The 13026-nt window shown below is 43.9% G+C and overlaps 55 non-coding genes and 3 pseudogenes across 55 annotated transcripts in view; all 58 read left to right on the plus strand.

Moving 5' to 3' along the window:
• The window catches only part of LOC131732669 (5S ribosomal RNA), a 119-nt gene extending 103 nt beyond the window's left edge, over positions 1–16 (plus strand). Inside the window, exon 1 of the ribosomal RNA XR_009325688.1 lies at positions 1–16. This exon is cut by the window's left edge and continues 103 nt beyond it. This is a non-coding gene — a ribosomal RNA (5S ribosomal RNA).
• A 100-nt stretch (positions 17–116) lies between these two features.
• Positions 117–235, plus strand: LOC131732670 (5S ribosomal RNA). The gene has a single exon (XR_009325689.1). It is a non-coding gene; the product is annotated as a 5S ribosomal RNA (ribosomal RNA).
• A 100-nt stretch (positions 236–335) lies between these two features.
• On the plus strand, positions 336–454 carry LOC131732671 (5S ribosomal RNA). Its single transcript, XR_009325690.1, has one exon. It is a non-coding gene; the product is annotated as a 5S ribosomal RNA (ribosomal RNA).
• A 100-nt stretch (positions 455–554) lies between these two features.
• Positions 555–673, plus strand: LOC131732673 (5S ribosomal RNA). Its single transcript, XR_009325691.1, has one exon. It is a non-coding gene; the product is annotated as a 5S ribosomal RNA (ribosomal RNA).
• A 100-nt stretch (positions 674–773) lies between these two features.
• Positions 774–892, plus strand: LOC131732674 (5S ribosomal RNA). The gene has a single exon (XR_009325692.1). It is a non-coding gene; the product is annotated as a 5S ribosomal RNA (ribosomal RNA).
• A 100-nt stretch (positions 893–992) lies between these two features.
• LOC131732675 (5S ribosomal RNA) lies at positions 993–1111 on the plus strand. The gene has a single exon (XR_009325693.1). It is a non-coding gene; the product is annotated as a 5S ribosomal RNA (ribosomal RNA).
• Positions 1112–1225: 114 nt separating this feature from the next.
• LOC131732738 (5S ribosomal RNA) lies at positions 1226–1344 on the plus strand. Its single transcript, XR_009325757.1, has one exon. It is a non-coding gene; the product is annotated as a 5S ribosomal RNA (ribosomal RNA).
• A 114-nt stretch (positions 1345–1458) lies between these two features.
• Positions 1459–1577, plus strand: LOC131732750 (5S ribosomal RNA). The gene has a single exon (XR_009325770.1). It is a non-coding gene; the product is annotated as a 5S ribosomal RNA (ribosomal RNA).
• A 100-nt stretch (positions 1578–1677) lies between these two features.
• On the plus strand, positions 1678–1796 carry LOC131732676 (5S ribosomal RNA). The gene has a single exon (XR_009325694.1). It is a non-coding gene; the product is annotated as a 5S ribosomal RNA (ribosomal RNA).
• A 100-nt stretch (positions 1797–1896) lies between these two features.
• Positions 1897–2015, plus strand: LOC131732730 (5S ribosomal RNA). Its single transcript, XR_009325750.1, has one exon. It is a non-coding gene; the product is annotated as a 5S ribosomal RNA (ribosomal RNA).
• A 114-nt stretch (positions 2016–2129) lies between these two features.
• LOC131732678 (5S ribosomal RNA) lies at positions 2130–2248 on the plus strand. The gene has a single exon (XR_009325697.1). It is a non-coding gene; the product is annotated as a 5S ribosomal RNA (ribosomal RNA).
• A 100-nt stretch (positions 2249–2348) lies between these two features.
• LOC131732729 (5S ribosomal RNA) lies at positions 2349–2467 on the plus strand. Its single transcript, XR_009325748.1, has one exon. It is a non-coding gene; the product is annotated as a 5S ribosomal RNA (ribosomal RNA).
• A 100-nt stretch (positions 2468–2567) lies between these two features.
• Positions 2568–2686, plus strand: LOC131732679 (5S ribosomal RNA). Its single transcript, XR_009325698.1, has one exon. It is a non-coding gene; the product is annotated as a 5S ribosomal RNA (ribosomal RNA).
• A 100-nt stretch (positions 2687–2786) lies between these two features.
• On the plus strand, positions 2787–2905 carry LOC131732680 (5S ribosomal RNA). The gene has a single exon (XR_009325699.1). It is a non-coding gene; the product is annotated as a 5S ribosomal RNA (ribosomal RNA).
• Positions 2906–3005: 100 nt separating this feature from the next.
• Positions 3006–3124, plus strand: LOC131732765 (5S ribosomal RNA). The gene has a single exon (XR_009325785.1). It is a non-coding gene; the product is annotated as a 5S ribosomal RNA (ribosomal RNA).
• Positions 3125–3224: 100 nt separating this feature from the next.
• LOC131732718 (5S ribosomal RNA) lies at positions 3225–3343 on the plus strand. The gene has a single exon (XR_009325737.1). It is a non-coding gene; the product is annotated as a 5S ribosomal RNA (ribosomal RNA).
• Positions 3344–3457: 114 nt separating this feature from the next.
• Positions 3458–3586, plus strand: LOC131732792 (5S ribosomal RNA; annotated as a pseudogene).
• Positions 3587–3700: 114 nt separating this feature from the next.
• LOC131732766 (5S ribosomal RNA) lies at positions 3701–3819 on the plus strand. Its single transcript, XR_009325786.1, has one exon. It is a non-coding gene; the product is annotated as a 5S ribosomal RNA (ribosomal RNA).
• A 100-nt stretch (positions 3820–3919) lies between these two features.
• Positions 3920–4038, plus strand: LOC131732569 (5S ribosomal RNA). Its single transcript, XR_009325589.1, has one exon. It is a non-coding gene; the product is annotated as a 5S ribosomal RNA (ribosomal RNA).
• Positions 4039–4152: 114 nt separating this feature from the next.
• On the plus strand, positions 4153–4271 carry LOC131732681 (5S ribosomal RNA). Its single transcript, XR_009325700.1, has one exon. It is a non-coding gene; the product is annotated as a 5S ribosomal RNA (ribosomal RNA).
• Positions 4272–4371: 100 nt separating this feature from the next.
• LOC131732682 (5S ribosomal RNA) lies at positions 4372–4490 on the plus strand. The gene has a single exon (XR_009325702.1). It is a non-coding gene; the product is annotated as a 5S ribosomal RNA (ribosomal RNA).
• A 114-nt stretch (positions 4491–4604) lies between these two features.
• Positions 4605–4723, plus strand: LOC131732684 (5S ribosomal RNA). Its single transcript, XR_009325704.1, has one exon. It is a non-coding gene; the product is annotated as a 5S ribosomal RNA (ribosomal RNA).
• A 100-nt stretch (positions 4724–4823) lies between these two features.
• On the plus strand, positions 4824–4942 carry LOC131732685 (5S ribosomal RNA). Its single transcript, XR_009325705.1, has one exon. It is a non-coding gene; the product is annotated as a 5S ribosomal RNA (ribosomal RNA).
• A 100-nt stretch (positions 4943–5042) lies between these two features.
• On the plus strand, positions 5043–5161 carry LOC131732686 (5S ribosomal RNA). The gene has a single exon (XR_009325706.1). It is a non-coding gene; the product is annotated as a 5S ribosomal RNA (ribosomal RNA).
• Positions 5162–5261: 100 nt separating this feature from the next.
• Positions 5262–5370, plus strand: LOC131732805 (5S ribosomal RNA; annotated as a pseudogene).
• A 100-nt stretch (positions 5371–5470) lies between these two features.
• LOC131732687 (5S ribosomal RNA) lies at positions 5471–5589 on the plus strand. The gene has a single exon (XR_009325707.1). It is a non-coding gene; the product is annotated as a 5S ribosomal RNA (ribosomal RNA).
• A 100-nt stretch (positions 5590–5689) lies between these two features.
• LOC131732689 (5S ribosomal RNA) lies at positions 5690–5808 on the plus strand. The gene has a single exon (XR_009325708.1). It is a non-coding gene; the product is annotated as a 5S ribosomal RNA (ribosomal RNA).
• A 114-nt stretch (positions 5809–5922) lies between these two features.
• Positions 5923–6041, plus strand: LOC131732691 (5S ribosomal RNA). Its single transcript, XR_009325710.1, has one exon. It is a non-coding gene; the product is annotated as a 5S ribosomal RNA (ribosomal RNA).
• A 114-nt stretch (positions 6042–6155) lies between these two features.
• Positions 6156–6274, plus strand: LOC131732692 (5S ribosomal RNA). The gene has a single exon (XR_009325711.1). It is a non-coding gene; the product is annotated as a 5S ribosomal RNA (ribosomal RNA).
• A 100-nt stretch (positions 6275–6374) lies between these two features.
• Positions 6375–6493, plus strand: LOC131732734 (5S ribosomal RNA). The gene has a single exon (XR_009325754.1). It is a non-coding gene; the product is annotated as a 5S ribosomal RNA (ribosomal RNA).
• Positions 6494–6593: 100 nt separating this feature from the next.
• On the plus strand, positions 6594–6712 carry LOC131732693 (5S ribosomal RNA). The gene has a single exon (XR_009325713.1). It is a non-coding gene; the product is annotated as a 5S ribosomal RNA (ribosomal RNA).
• A 100-nt stretch (positions 6713–6812) lies between these two features.
• LOC131732694 (5S ribosomal RNA) lies at positions 6813–6931 on the plus strand. The gene has a single exon (XR_009325714.1). It is a non-coding gene; the product is annotated as a 5S ribosomal RNA (ribosomal RNA).
• Positions 6932–7045: 114 nt separating this feature from the next.
• LOC131732695 (5S ribosomal RNA) lies at positions 7046–7164 on the plus strand. Its single transcript, XR_009325715.1, has one exon. It is a non-coding gene; the product is annotated as a 5S ribosomal RNA (ribosomal RNA).
• Positions 7165–7264: 100 nt separating this feature from the next.
• LOC131732735 (5S ribosomal RNA) lies at positions 7265–7383 on the plus strand. Its single transcript, XR_009325755.1, has one exon. It is a non-coding gene; the product is annotated as a 5S ribosomal RNA (ribosomal RNA).
• A 100-nt stretch (positions 7384–7483) lies between these two features.
• Positions 7484–7602, plus strand: LOC131732696 (5S ribosomal RNA). The gene has a single exon (XR_009325716.1). It is a non-coding gene; the product is annotated as a 5S ribosomal RNA (ribosomal RNA).
• Positions 7603–7702: 100 nt separating this feature from the next.
• LOC131732697 (5S ribosomal RNA) lies at positions 7703–7821 on the plus strand. The gene has a single exon (XR_009325717.1). It is a non-coding gene; the product is annotated as a 5S ribosomal RNA (ribosomal RNA).
• Positions 7822–7935: 114 nt separating this feature from the next.
• LOC131732698 (5S ribosomal RNA) lies at positions 7936–8054 on the plus strand. Its single transcript, XR_009325718.1, has one exon. It is a non-coding gene; the product is annotated as a 5S ribosomal RNA (ribosomal RNA).
• A 114-nt stretch (positions 8055–8168) lies between these two features.
• On the plus strand, positions 8169–8287 carry LOC131732699 (5S ribosomal RNA). The gene has a single exon (XR_009325719.1). It is a non-coding gene; the product is annotated as a 5S ribosomal RNA (ribosomal RNA).
• A 100-nt stretch (positions 8288–8387) lies between these two features.
• Positions 8388–8506, plus strand: LOC131732740 (5S ribosomal RNA). The gene has a single exon (XR_009325759.1). It is a non-coding gene; the product is annotated as a 5S ribosomal RNA (ribosomal RNA).
• Positions 8507–8620: 114 nt separating this feature from the next.
• LOC131732700 (5S ribosomal RNA) lies at positions 8621–8739 on the plus strand. The gene has a single exon (XR_009325720.1). It is a non-coding gene; the product is annotated as a 5S ribosomal RNA (ribosomal RNA).
• Positions 8740–8853: 114 nt separating this feature from the next.
• LOC131732783 (5S ribosomal RNA) lies at positions 8854–8972 on the plus strand. The gene has a single exon (XR_009325802.1). It is a non-coding gene; the product is annotated as a 5S ribosomal RNA (ribosomal RNA).
• Positions 8973–9086: 114 nt separating this feature from the next.
• Positions 9087–9205, plus strand: LOC131732702 (5S ribosomal RNA). Its single transcript, XR_009325722.1, has one exon. It is a non-coding gene; the product is annotated as a 5S ribosomal RNA (ribosomal RNA).
• A 100-nt stretch (positions 9206–9305) lies between these two features.
• LOC131732703 (5S ribosomal RNA) lies at positions 9306–9424 on the plus strand. The gene has a single exon (XR_009325723.1). It is a non-coding gene; the product is annotated as a 5S ribosomal RNA (ribosomal RNA).
• A 114-nt stretch (positions 9425–9538) lies between these two features.
• Positions 9539–9657, plus strand: LOC131732704 (5S ribosomal RNA). The gene has a single exon (XR_009325724.1). It is a non-coding gene; the product is annotated as a 5S ribosomal RNA (ribosomal RNA).
• Positions 9658–9771: 114 nt separating this feature from the next.
• Positions 9772–9890, plus strand: LOC131732705 (5S ribosomal RNA). The gene has a single exon (XR_009325725.1). It is a non-coding gene; the product is annotated as a 5S ribosomal RNA (ribosomal RNA).
• Positions 9891–10005: 115 nt separating this feature from the next.
• Positions 10006–10124, plus strand: LOC131732706 (5S ribosomal RNA). The gene has a single exon (XR_009325726.1). It is a non-coding gene; the product is annotated as a 5S ribosomal RNA (ribosomal RNA).
• Positions 10125–10224: 100 nt separating this feature from the next.
• LOC131732707 (5S ribosomal RNA) lies at positions 10225–10343 on the plus strand. Its single transcript, XR_009325727.1, has one exon. It is a non-coding gene; the product is annotated as a 5S ribosomal RNA (ribosomal RNA).
• Positions 10344–10457: 114 nt separating this feature from the next.
• Positions 10458–10576, plus strand: LOC131732708 (5S ribosomal RNA). The gene has a single exon (XR_009325728.1). It is a non-coding gene; the product is annotated as a 5S ribosomal RNA (ribosomal RNA).
• A 100-nt stretch (positions 10577–10676) lies between these two features.
• On the plus strand, positions 10677–10795 carry LOC131732722 (5S ribosomal RNA). The gene has a single exon (XR_009325742.1). It is a non-coding gene; the product is annotated as a 5S ribosomal RNA (ribosomal RNA).
• A 114-nt stretch (positions 10796–10909) lies between these two features.
• LOC131732709 (5S ribosomal RNA) lies at positions 10910–11028 on the plus strand. Its single transcript, XR_009325729.1, has one exon. It is a non-coding gene; the product is annotated as a 5S ribosomal RNA (ribosomal RNA).
• A 100-nt stretch (positions 11029–11128) lies between these two features.
• LOC131732756 (5S ribosomal RNA) lies at positions 11129–11247 on the plus strand. The gene has a single exon (XR_009325776.1). It is a non-coding gene; the product is annotated as a 5S ribosomal RNA (ribosomal RNA).
• Positions 11248–11361: 114 nt separating this feature from the next.
• LOC131732751 (5S ribosomal RNA) lies at positions 11362–11480 on the plus strand. The gene has a single exon (XR_009325771.1). It is a non-coding gene; the product is annotated as a 5S ribosomal RNA (ribosomal RNA).
• Positions 11481–11580: 100 nt separating this feature from the next.
• On the plus strand, positions 11581–11699 carry LOC131732721 (5S ribosomal RNA). Its single transcript, XR_009325741.1, has one exon. It is a non-coding gene; the product is annotated as a 5S ribosomal RNA (ribosomal RNA).
• A 114-nt stretch (positions 11700–11813) lies between these two features.
• LOC131732807 (5S ribosomal RNA) lies at positions 11814–11922 on the plus strand (annotated as a pseudogene).
• Positions 11923–12022: 100 nt separating this feature from the next.
• Positions 12023–12141, plus strand: LOC131732710 (5S ribosomal RNA). Its single transcript, XR_009325730.1, has one exon. It is a non-coding gene; the product is annotated as a 5S ribosomal RNA (ribosomal RNA).
• Positions 12142–12255: 114 nt separating this feature from the next.
• LOC131732767 (5S ribosomal RNA) lies at positions 12256–12374 on the plus strand. The gene has a single exon (XR_009325787.1). It is a non-coding gene; the product is annotated as a 5S ribosomal RNA (ribosomal RNA).
• Positions 12375–12474: 100 nt separating this feature from the next.
• Positions 12475–12593, plus strand: LOC131732711 (5S ribosomal RNA). The gene has a single exon (XR_009325731.1). It is a non-coding gene; the product is annotated as a 5S ribosomal RNA (ribosomal RNA).
• A 114-nt stretch (positions 12594–12707) lies between these two features.
• LOC131732713 (5S ribosomal RNA) lies at positions 12708–12826 on the plus strand. The gene has a single exon (XR_009325733.1). It is a non-coding gene; the product is annotated as a 5S ribosomal RNA (ribosomal RNA).
• Positions 12827–13026: the final 200 nt, after the last annotated feature.

The following is a 13026-nucleotide window of genomic DNA, read 5'->3' on the forward strand; positions in this document are numbered from 1 at the left end:
TCAAGTGCTGCAGGCATTACATTTTACAATTGAAATGTGTGGAGGACAAAAGGAAATTTTGGAGGAATCACCCCCAGCTCACTAAACATAAAAGTCATGAAAGCAGAAATGCAATCGCCTGCGGCCACACCACCTTGAATAAGCCTGATCTCGTCTGATCTCAGAAGCTAAGCAATGTTGGGCTTGGTTAGTACTTGGATGGGAGACCACCTGGGAATATCAAGTGCTGCAGGCATTACATTTTACAATTGAAATGTGTGGAGGACAAAAGGAAATTTTGGAGGAATCACCCCCAGCTCACTAAACATAAAAGTCATGAAAGCAGAAATGCAATCGCCTGCGGCCACACCACCTTGAATAAGCCTGATCTCGTCTGATCTCAGAAGCTAAGCAATGTTGGGCTTGGTTAGTACTTGGATGGGAGACCACCTGGGAATATCAAGTGCTGCAGGCATTACATTTTACAATTGAAATGTGTGGAGGACAAAAGGAAATTTTGGAGGAATCACCCCCAGCTCACTAAACATAAAAGTCATGAAAGCAGAAATGCAATCGCCTGCGGCCACACCACCTTGAATAAGCCTGATCTCGTCTGATCTCAGAAGCTAAGCAATGTTGGGCTTGGTTAGTACTTGGATGGGAGACCACCTGGGAATATCAAGTGCTGCAGGCATTACATTTTACAATTGAAATGTGTGGAGGACAAAAGGAAATTTTGGAGGAATCACCCCCAGCTCACTAAACATAAAAGTCATGAAAGCAGGAATGCAATCGCCTGCGGCCACACCACCTTGAATAAGCCTGATCTCGTCTGATCTCAGAAGCTAAGCAATGTTGGGCTTGGTTAGTACTTGGATGGGAGACCACCTGGGAATATCAAGTGCTGCAGGCATTACATTTTACAATTGAAATGTGTGGAGGACAAAAGGAAATTTTGGAGGAATCACCCCCAGCTCACTAAACATAAAAGTCATGAAAGCAGAAACGCAATCGCCTGCGGCCACACCACCTTGAATAAGCCTGATCTCGTCTGATCTCAGAAGCTAAGCAATGTTGGGCTTGGTTAGTACTTGGATGGGAGACCACCTGGGAATATCAAGTGCTGCAGGCATTACATTTTTGTAATTACATTTTACAATTGAAATGTGTGGAGGACAAAAGGAAATTTTGGAGGAATCACCCCCAGCTCACTAAACATAAAAGTCATGAAAGCAGAAATGCAATCGCCTGCGGCCTCACCACCTTGAATAAGCCTGATCTCGTCTGATCTCAGAAGCTAAGCAATGTTGGGCTTGGTTAGTACTTGGATGGGAGACCACCTGGGAATATCAAGTGCTGCAGGCATTACATTTTTGTAATTACATTTTACAATTGAAATGTGTGGAGGACAAAAGGAAATTTTGGAGGAATCACCCCCAGCTCACTAAACATAAAAGTCATGAAAGCAGAAATGCAATCGCCTGCGGCCACACCACCTTGAATAAGCCTGATCTCGTCTGATTTCAGAAGCTAAGCAATGTTGGGCTTGGTTAGTACTTGGATGGGAGACCACCTGGGAATATCAAGTGCTGCAGGCATTACATTTTACAATTGAAATGTGTGGAGGACAAAAGGAAATTTTGGAGGAATCACCCCCAGCTCACTAAACATAAAAGTCATGAAAGCAGAAATGCAATCGCCTGCGGCCACACCACCTTGAATAAGCCTGATCTCGTCTGATCTCAGAAGCTAAGCAATGTTGGGCTTGGTTAGTACTTGGATGGGAGACCACCTGGGAATATCAAGTGCTGCAGGCATTACATTTTACAATTGAAATGTGTGGAGGACAAAAGGAAATTTTGGAGGAATCACCCCCAGCTCACTAAACATAAAAGTCATGAAAGCAGAAATGCAATCGCCTGCGGCCACGCCACCTTGAATAAGCCTGATCTCGTCTGATCTCAGAAGCTAAGCAATGTTGGGCTTGGTTAGTACTTGGATGGGAGACCACCTGGGAATATCAAGTGCTGCAGGCATTACATTTTTGTAATTACATTTTACAATTGAAATGTGTGGAGGACAAAAGGAAATTTTGGAGGAATCACCCCCAGCTCACTAAACATAAAAGTCATGAAAGCAGAAATGCAATCGCCTGCGGCCACACCACCTTGAATAAGCCTGATCTCGTCTGATCTCAGAAGCTAAGCAATGTTGGGCTTGGTTAGTACTTGGATGGGAGACCACCTGGGAATATCAAGTGCTGCAGGCATTACATTTTACAATTGAAATGTGTGGAGGACAAAAGGAAATTTTGGAGGAATCACCCCCAGCTCACTAAACATAAAAGTCATGAAAGCAGAACAGCAATCGCCTGCGGCCACACCACCTTGAATAAGCCTGATCTCGTCTGATCTCAGAAGCTAAGCAATGTTGGGCTTGGTTAGTACTTGGATGGGAGACCACCTGGGAATATCAAGTGCTGCAGGTATTACATTTTACAATTGAAATGTGTGGAGGACAAAAGGAAATTTTGGAGGAATCACCCCCAGCTCACTAAACATAAAAGTCATGAAAGCAGAAATGCAATCGCCTGCGGCCACACCACCTTGAATAAGCCTGATCTCGTCTGATCTCAGAAGCTAAGCAATGTTGGGCTTGGTTAGTACTTGGATGGGAGACCACCTGGGAATATCAAGTGCTGCAGGCATTACATTTTACAATTGAAATGTGTGGAGGACAAAAGGAAATTTTGGAGGAATCACCCCCAGCTCACTAAACATAAAAGTCATGAAAGCAGAAATGCAATCGCCTGCGGCCACACCACCTTGAATAAGCCTGATCTCGTCTGATCTCAGAAGCTAAGCAATGTTGGGCTTGGTTAGTACTTGGATGGGAGACCACCTGGGAATATCAAGTGCTGCAGGCATTACATTTTACAATTGAAATGTGTGGAGGACAAAAGGAAATTTTGGAGGAATCACCCCCAGCTCACTAAACATAAAAGTCATGAAAGCAGAAATGCAATTGCCTGCGGCCACACCACCTTGAATAAGCCTGATCTTGTCTGATCTCAGAAGCTAAGCAATGTTGGGCTTGGTTAGTACTTGGATGGGAGACCACCTGGGAATATCAAGTGCTGCAGGCATTACATTTTACAATTGAAATGTGTGGAGGACAAAAGGAAATTTTGGAGGAATCACCCCCAGCTCACTAAACATAAAAGTCATGAAAGCAGAAATGCAATCGCCTGCGGCCACACCACCTTGAATAAGCCTGATCTCGTCTGATCTCAGAAGCTAAGCAATGTTGGGCTTGGTTAGTACTTGGATGGGAGACCACGTGGGAATATCAAGTGCTGCAGGCATTACATTTTTGTAATTACATTTTACAATTGAAATGTGTGGAGGACAAAAGGAAATTTTGGAGGAATCACCCCCAGCTCACTAAACATAAAAGTCATGAAAGCAGAAATGCAATCGCCTGCGGCCACACCACCTTGAATAAGCCTGATCTTGTCTGATCTCGTCTGATCTCAGAAGCTAAGCAATGTTGGGCTTGGTTAGTACTTGGATGGGAGACCACCTGGGAATATCAAGTGCTGCAGGCATTACATTTTTGTAATTACATTTTACAATTGAAATGTGTGGAGGACAAAAGGAAATTTTGGAGGAATCACCCCCAGCTCACTAAACATAAAAGTCATGAAAGCAGAAATGCAATCGCCTGCGGCCACACCACCTTGAATAAGCCTGATCTTGTCTGATCTCAGAAGCTAAGCAATGTTGGGCTTGGTTAGTACTTGGATGGGAGACCACCTGGGAATATCAAGTGCTGCAGGCATTACATTTTACAATTGAAATGTGTGGAGGACAAAAGGAAATTTTGGAGGAATCACCCCCAGCTCACTAAACATAAAAGTCATGAAAGCAGAAATGCCATCGCCTGCGGCCACACCACCTTGAATAAGCCTGATCTCGTCTGATCTCAGAAGCTAAGCAATGTTGGGCTTGATTAGTACTTGGATGGGAGACCACCTGGGAATATCAAGTGCTGCAGGCATTACATTTTTGTAATTACATTTTACAATTGAAATGTGTGGAGGACAAAAGGAAATTTTGGAGGAATCACCCCCAGCTCACTAAACATAAAAGTCATGAAAGCAGAAATGCAATCGCCTGCGGCCACACCACCTTGAATAAGCCTGATCTCGTCTGATCTCAGAAGCTAAGCAATGTTGGGCTTGGTTAGTACTTGGATGGGAGACCACCTGGGAATATCAAGTGCTGCAGGCATTACATTTTACAATTGAAATGTGTGGAGGACAAAAGGAAATTTTGGAGGAATCACCCCCAGCTCACTAAACATAAAAGTCATGAAAGCAGAAATGCAATCGCCTGCGGCCACACCACCTTGAATAAGCCTGATCTCGTCTGATCTCAGAAGCTAAGCAATGTTGGGCTTGGTTAGTACTTGGATGGGAGACCACCTGGGAATATCAAGTGCTGCAGGCATTACATTTTTGTAATTACATTTTACAATTGAAATGTGTGGAGGACAAAAGGAAATTTTGGAGGAATCACCCCCAGCTCACTAAACATAAAAGTCATGAAAGCAGAAATGCAATCGCCTGCGGCCACACCACCTTGAATAAGCCTGATCTCGTCTGATCTCAGAAGCTAAGCAATGTTGGGCTTGGTTAGTACTTGGATGGGAGACCACCTGGGAATATCAAGTGCTGCAGGCATTACATTTTACAATTGAAATGTGTGGAGGACAAAAGGAAATTTTGGAGGAATCACCCCCAGCTCACTAAACATAAAAGTCATGAAAGCAGAAATGCAATCGCCTGCGGCCACACCACCTTGAATAAGCCTGATCTCGTCTGATCTCAGAAGCTAAGCAATGTTGGGCTTGGTTAGTACTTGGATGGGAGACCACCTGGGAATATCAAGTGCTGCAGGCATTACATTTTACAATTGAAATGTGTGGAGGACAAAAGGAAATTTTGGAGGAATCACCCCCAGCTCACTAAACATAAAAGTCATGAAAGCAGAAATGCAATCGCCTGCGGCCACACCACCTTGAATAAGCCTGATCTCGTCTGATCTCAGAAGCTAAGCAATGTTGGGCTTGGTTAGTACTTGGATGGGAGACCACCTGGGAATATCAAGTGCTGCAGGCATTACATTTTACAATTGAAATGTGTGGAGGACAAAAGGAAATTTTGGAGGAATCACCCCCAGCTCACTAAATATAAAAGTCATGAAAGCAGAAATGCAATCGCCTGCGGCCACACCACCTTGAATAAGCCTGATCTCAGAAGCTAAGCAATGTTGGGCTTGGTTAGTACTTGGATGGGAGACCACCTGGGAATATCAAGTGCTGCAGGCATTACATTTTACAATTGAAATGTGTGGAGGACAAAAGGAAATTTTGGAGGAATCACCCCCAGCTCACTAAACATAAAAGTCATGAAAGCAGAAATGCAATCGCCTGCGGCCACACCACCTTGAATAAGCCTGATCTCGTCTGATCTCAGAAGCTAAGCAATGTTGGGCTTGGTTAGTACTTGGATGGGAGACCACCTGGGAATATCAAGTGCTGCAGGCATTACATTTTACAATTGAAATGTGTGGAGGACAAAAGGAAATTTTGGAGGAATCACCCCCAGCTCACTAAACATAAAAGTCATGAAAGCAGAAATGCAATCGCCTGCGGCCACACCACCTTGAATAAGCCTGATCTCGTCTGATCTCAGAAGCTAAGCAATGTTGGGCTTGGTTAGTACTTGGATGGGAGACCACCTGGGAATATCAAGTGCTGCAGGCATTACATTTTAGTAATTACATTTTACAATTGAAATGTGTGGAGGACAAAAGGAAATTTTGGAGGAATCACCCCCAGCTCACTAAACATAAAAGTCATGAAAGCAGAAATGCAATCGCCTGCGGCCACACCACCTTGAATAAGCCTGATCTCGTCTGATCTCAGAAGCTAAGCAATGTTGGGCTTGGTTAGTACTTGGATGGGAGACCACCTGGGAATATCAAGTGCTGCAGGCATTACATTTTTGTAATTACATTTTACAATTGAAATGTGTGGAGGACAAAAGGAAATTTTGGAGGAATCACCCCCAGCTCACTAAACATAAAAGTCATGAAAGCAGAAATGCAATCGCCTGCGGCCACACCACCTTGAATAAGCCTGATCTCGTCTGATCTCAGAAGCTAAGCAATGTTGGGCTTGGTTAGTACTTGGATGGGAGACCACCTGGGAATATCAAGTGCTGCAGGCATTACATTTTACAATTGAAATGTGTGGAGGACAAAAGGAAATTTTGGAGGAATCACCCCCAGCTCACTAAACATAAAAGTCATGAAAGCAGAAATGCAATCGCCTGCGGCCACACCACCTTGAATAAGCCTGATTTCGTCTGATCTCAGAAGCTAAGCAATGTTGGGCTTGGTTAGTACTTGGATGGGAGACCACCTGGGAATATCAAGTGCTGCAGGCATTACATTTTACAATTGAAATGTGTGGAGGACAAAAGGAAATTTTGGAGGAATCACCCCCAGCTCACTAAACATAAAAGTCATGAAAGCAGAAATGCAATCGCCTGCGGCCACACCACCTTGAATAAGCCTGATCTCGTCTGATCTCAGAAGCTAAGCAATGTTGGGCTTGGTTAGTACTTGGATGGGAGACCACCTGGGAATATCAAGTGCTGCAGGCATTACATTTTACAATTGAAATGTGTGGAGGACAAAAGGAAATTTTGGAGGAATCACCCCCAGCTCACTAAACATAAAAGTCATGAAAGCAGAAATGCAATCGCCTGCGGCCACACCACCTTGAATAAGCCTGATCTCGTCTGATCTCAGAAGCTAAGCAATGTTGGGCTTGGTTAGTACTTGGATGGGAGACCACCTGGGAATATCAAGTGCTGCAGGCATTACATTTTTGTAATTACATTTTACAATTGAAATGTGTGGAGGACAAAAGGAAATTTTGGAGGAATCACCCCCAGCTCACTAAACATAAAAGTCATGAAAGCAGAAATGCAATCGCCTGCGGCCACACCACCTTGAATAAGCCTGATCTCGTCTGATCTCAGAAGCTAAGCAATGTTGGGCTTGGTTAGTACTTGGATGGGAGACCACCTGGGAATATCAAGTGCTGCAGGCATTACATTTTACAATTGAAATGTGTGGATGACAAAAGGAAATTTTGGAGGAATCACCCCCAGCTCACTAAACATAAAAGTCATGAAAGCAGAAATGCAATCGCCTGCGGCCACACCACCTTGAATAAGCCTGATTTCGTCTGATCTCAGAAGCTAAGCAATGTTGGGCTTGGTTAGTACTTGGATGGGAGACCACCTGGGAATATCAAGTGCTGCAGGCATTACATTTTACAATTGAAATGTGTGGAGGACAAAAGGAAATTTTGGAGGAATCACCCCCAGCTCACTAAACATAAAAGTCATGAAAGCAGAAATGCAATCGCCTGCGGCCACACCACCTTGAATAAGCCTGATCTCGTCTGATCTCAGAAGCTAAGCAATGTTGGGCTTGGTTAGTACTTGGATGGGAGACCACCTGGGAATATCAAGTGCTGCAGGCATTACATTTTACAATTGAAATGTGTGGAGGACAAAAGGAAATTTTGGAGGAATCACCCCCAGCTCACTAAACATAAAAGTCATGAAAGCAGAAATGCAATCGCCTGCGGCCACACCACCTTGAATAAGCCTGATCTCGTCTGATCTCAGAAGCTAAGCAATGTTGGGCTTGGTTAGTACTTGGATGGGAGACCACCTGGGAATATCAAGTGCTGCAGGCATTACATTTTTGTAATTACATTTTACAATTGAAATGTGTGGAGGACAAAAGGAAATTTTGGAGGAATCACCCCCAGCTCACTAAACATAAAAGTCATGAAAGCAGAAATGCAATCGCCTGCGGCCACACCACCTTGAATAAGCCTGATCTCGTCTGATCTCAGAAGCTAAGCAATGTTGGGCTTGGTTAGTACTTGGATGGGAGACCACCTGGGAATATCAAGTGCTGCAGGCATTACATTTTTGTAATTACATTTTACAATTGAAATGTGTGGAGGACAAAAGGAAATTTTGGAGGAATCACCCCCAGCTCACTAAACATAAAAGTCATGAAAGCAGAAATGCAATCGCCTGCGGCCACACCACCTTGAATAAGCCTGATCTCGTCTGATCTCAGAAGCTAAGCAATGTTGGGCTTGGTTAGTACTTGGATGGGAGACCACCTGGGAATATCAAGTGCTGCAGGCATTACATTTTACAAATGAAATGTGTGGAGGACAAAAGGAAATTTTGGAGGAATCACCCCCAGCTCACTAAACATAAAAGTCATGAAAGCAGAAATGCAATCGCCTGCGGCCACACCACCTTGAATAAGCCTGATCTCGTCTGATCTCAAAAGCTAAGCAATGTTGGGCTTGGTTAGTACTTGGATGGGAGACCACCTGGGAATATCAAGTGCTGCAGGCATTACATTTTAGTAATTACATTTTACAATTGAAATGTGTGGAGGACAAAAGGAAATTTTGGAGGAATCACCCCCAGCTCACTAAACATAAAAGTCATGAAAGCAGAAATGCAATCGCCTGCGGCCACACCACCTTGAATAAGCCTGATCTCGTCTGATCTCAGAAGCTAAGCAATGTTGGGCTTGGTTAGTACTTGGATGGGAGACCACCTGGGAATATCAAGTGCTGCAGGCATTACATTTTTGTAATTACATTTTACAATTGAAATGTGTGGAGGACAAAAGGAAATTTTGGAGGAATCACCCCCAGCTCACTAAACATAAAAGTCATGAAAGCAGAAATGCAATCGCCTGCGGCCACACCACCTTGAATAAGCCTGCTCTCGTCTGATCTCAGAAGCTAAGCAATGTTGGGCTTGGTTAGTACTTGGATGGGAGACCACCTGGGAATATCAAGTGCTGCAGGCATTACATTTTTGTAATTACATTTTACAATTGAAATGTGTGGAGGACAAAAGGAAATTTTGGAGGAATCACCCCCAGCTCACTAAACATAAAAGTCATGAAAGCAGAAATGCAATCGCCTGCGGCCACACCACCTTGAATAAGCCTGATCTCGTCTGATCTCAGAAGCTAAGCAATGTTGGGCTTGGTTAGTACTTGGATGGGAGACCACCTGGGAATATCAAGTGCTGCAGGCATTACATTTTACAATTGAAATGTGTGGAGGACAAAAGGAAATTTGGGAGGAATCACCCCCAGCTCACTAAACATAAAAGTCATGAAAGCAGAAATGCAATCGCCTGCGGCCACACCACCTTGAATAAGCCTGATCTCGTCTGATCTCAGAAGCTAAGCAATGTTGGGCTTGGTTAGTACTTGGATGGGAGACCACCTGGGAATATCAAGTGCTGCAGGCATTACATTTTTGTAATTACATTTTACAATTGAAATGTGTGGAGGACAAAAGGAAATTTGGGAGGAATCACCCCCAGCTCACTAAACATAAAAGTCATGAAAGCAGAAATGCAATCGCCTGCGGCCACACCACCTTGAATAAGCCTGATCTCGTCTGATCTCAGAAGCTAAGCAATGTTGGGCTTGGTTAGTACTTGGATGGGAGACCACCTGGGAATATCAAGTGCTGCAGGCATTACATTTTTGTAATTACATTTTACAATTGAAATGTGTGGAGGACAAAAGGAAATTTTGGAGGAATCACCCCCAGCTCACTAAACATAAAAGTCATGAAAGCAGAAATGCAATCGCCTGCGGCCACACCACCTTGAATAAGCCTGATCTCGTCTGATCTCAGAAGCTAAGCAATGTTGGGCTTGGTTAGTACTTGGATGGGAGACCACCTGGGAATATCAAGTGCTGCAGGCATTACATTTTAGTAATTACATTTTACAATTGAAATGTGTGGAGGACAAAAGGAAATTTTGGAGGAATCACCCCCCAGCTCACTAAACATAAAAGTCATGAAAGCAGAAATGCAATCGCCTGCGGCCACACCACCTTGAATAAGCCTGATCTCGTCTGATCTCAGAAGCTAAGCAATGTTGGGCTTGGTTAGTACTTGGATGGGAGACCACCTGGGAATATCAAGTGCTGCAGGCATTACATTTTACAATTGAAATGTGTGGAGGACAAAAGGAAATTTTGGAGGAATCACCCCCAGCTCACTAAACATAAAAGTCATGAAAGCAGAAATGCAATCGCCTGCGGCCACACCACCTTGAATAAGCCTGATCTCGTCTGATCTCAGAAGCTAAGCAATGTTGGGCTTGGTTAGTACTTGGATGGGAGACCACCTGGGAATATCAAGTGCTGCAGGCATTACATTTTTGTAATTACATTTTACAATTGAAATGTGTGGAGGACAAAAGGAAATTTTGGAGGAATCACCCCCAGCTCACTAAACATAAAAGTCATGAAAGCAGAAATGCAATCGCCTGCGGCCACACCACCTTGAATAAGCCTGATCTCGTCTGATCTCAGAAGCTAAGCAATGTTGGGCTTGGTTAGTACTTGGATGGGAGACCACCTGGGAATATCAAGTGCTGCAGGCATTACATTTTACAATTGAAATGTGTGGAGGACAAAAGGAAATTTTGGAGGAATCACCCCCAGCTCACTAAACATAAAAGTCATGAAAGCAGAAATGCAATCGCCTGCGGCCACACCACCTTGAATAAGCCTGATCTCGTCTGATCTCAGAAGCTAAGCAATGTTGGGCTTGGTTAGTACTTGGATGGGAGACCACCTGGGAATATCGAGTGCTGCAGGCATTACATTTTTGTAATTACATTTTACAATTGAAATGTGTGGAGGACAAAAGGAAATTTTGGAGGAATCACCCCCAGCTCACTAAACATAAAAGTCATGAAAGCAGAAATGCAATCGCCTGCGGCCACACCACCTTGAATAAGCCTGATCTCGTCTGATCTCAGAAGCTAAGCAATGTTGGGCTTGGTTAGTACTTGGATGGGAGACCACCTGGGAATATCAAGTGCTGCAGGCATTACATTTTACAATTGAAATGTGTGGAGGACAAAAGGAAATTTTGGAGGAATCACCCCCAGCTCACTAAACATAAAAGTCATGAAAGCAGAAATGCAATCGCCTGCGGCCACACCACCTTGAATAAGCCTGATCTCGTCTGATCTCAGAAGCTAAGCAATGTTGGGCTTGGTTAGTACTTGGAGGGGAGACCACCTGGGAATATCAAGTGCTGCAGGCATTACATTTTTGTAATTACATTTTACAATTGAAATGTGTGGAGGACAAAAGGAAATTTTGGAGGAATCACCCCCAGCTCACTAAACATAAAAGTCATGAAAGCAGAAAAGCAATCGCCTGCGGCCACACCACCGTGAATAAGCCTGATCTCGTCTGATCTCAGAAGCTAAGCAATGTTGGGCTTGGTTAGTACTTGGATGGGAGACCACCTGGGAATATCAAGTGCTGCAGGCATTACATTTTACAATTGAAATGTGTGGAGGACAAAAGGAAATTTTGGAGGAATCACCCCCAGCTCACTAAACATAAAAGTCATGAAAGCAGAAATGCAATCGCCTGCGGCCACACCACCTTGAATAAGCCTGATCTCGTCTGATCTCAGAAACTAAGCAATGTTGGGCTTGGTTAGTACTTGGATGGGAGACCACCTGGGAATATCAAGTGCTGCAGGCATTACATTTTTGTAATTACATTTTACAATTGAAATGTGTGGAGGACAAAAGGAAATTTTGGAGGAATCACCCCCAGCTCACTAAACATAAAAGTCATGAAAGCAGAAATGCAATCGCCTGCGGCCACACCACCTTGAATAAGCCTGATCTCAGAAGCTAAGCAATGTTGGTCTTGGTTAGTACTTGGATGGGAGACCACCTGGGAATATCAAGTGCTGCAGGCATTACATTTTACAATTGAAATGTGTGGAGGACAAAAGGAAATTTCGGAGGAATCACCCCCAGCTCACTAAACATAAAAGTCATGAAAGCAGAAATGCAATCGCCTGCGGCCACACCACCTTGAATAAGCCTGATCTCGTCTGATCTCAGAAGCTAAGCAATGTTGGGCTTGGTTAGTACTTGGATGGGAGACCACCTGGGAATATCAAGTGCTGCAGGCATTACATTTTTGTAATTACATTTTACAATTGAAATGTGTGGAGGACAAAAGGAAATTTTGGAGGAATCACCCCCAGCTCACTAAACATAAAAGTCATGAAAGCAGAAATGCAATCGCCTGCGGCCACACCACCTTGAATAAGCCTGATCTTGTCTGATCTCAGAAGCTAAGCAATGTTGGGCTTGGTTAGTACTTGGATGGGAGACCACCTGGGAATATCAAGTGCTGCAGGCATTACATTTTACAATTGAAATGTGTGGAGGACAAAAGGAAATTTGGGAGGAATCACCCCCAGCTCACTAAACATAAAAGTCATGAAAGCAGAAATGCAATCGCCTGCGGCCACACCACCTTGAATAAGCCTGATCTCGTCTGATCTCAGAAGCTAAGCAATGTTGGGCTTGGTTAGTACTTGGATGGGAGACCACCTGGGAATATCAAGTGCTGCAGGCATTACATTTTTGTAATTACATTTTACAATTGAAATGTGTGGAGGACAAAAGGAAATTTTGGAGGAATCACCCCCAGCTCACTAAACATAAAAGTCATGAAAGCAGAAATGCAATCGCCTGCGGCCACACCACCTTGAATAAGCCTGATCTCGTCTGATCTCAGAAGCTAAGCAATGTTGGGCTTGGTTAGTACTTGGATGGGAGACCACCTGGGAATATCAAGTGCTGCAGGCATTACATTTTTGTAATTACATTTTACAATTGAAATGTGTGGAGGACAAAAGGAAATTTTGGAGGAATCACCCCCAGCTCACTAAACATAAAAGTCATGAAAGCAGAAATGCAATCGCCTGCGGCCACACCACCTTGAATAAGCCTGATCTCGTCTGATCTCAGAAGCTAAGCAATGTTGGGCTTGGTTAGTACTTGGATGG

The sequence above is a fragment of the Acipenser ruthenus genome, unplaced genomic scaffold, assembly GCF_902713425.1.
Source record: "Acipenser ruthenus unplaced genomic scaffold, fAciRut3.2 maternal haplotype, whole genome shotgun sequence".
Lineage (NCBI taxonomy): Eukaryota > Metazoa > Chordata > Actinopteri > Acipenseriformes > Acipenseridae > Acipenser > Acipenser ruthenus.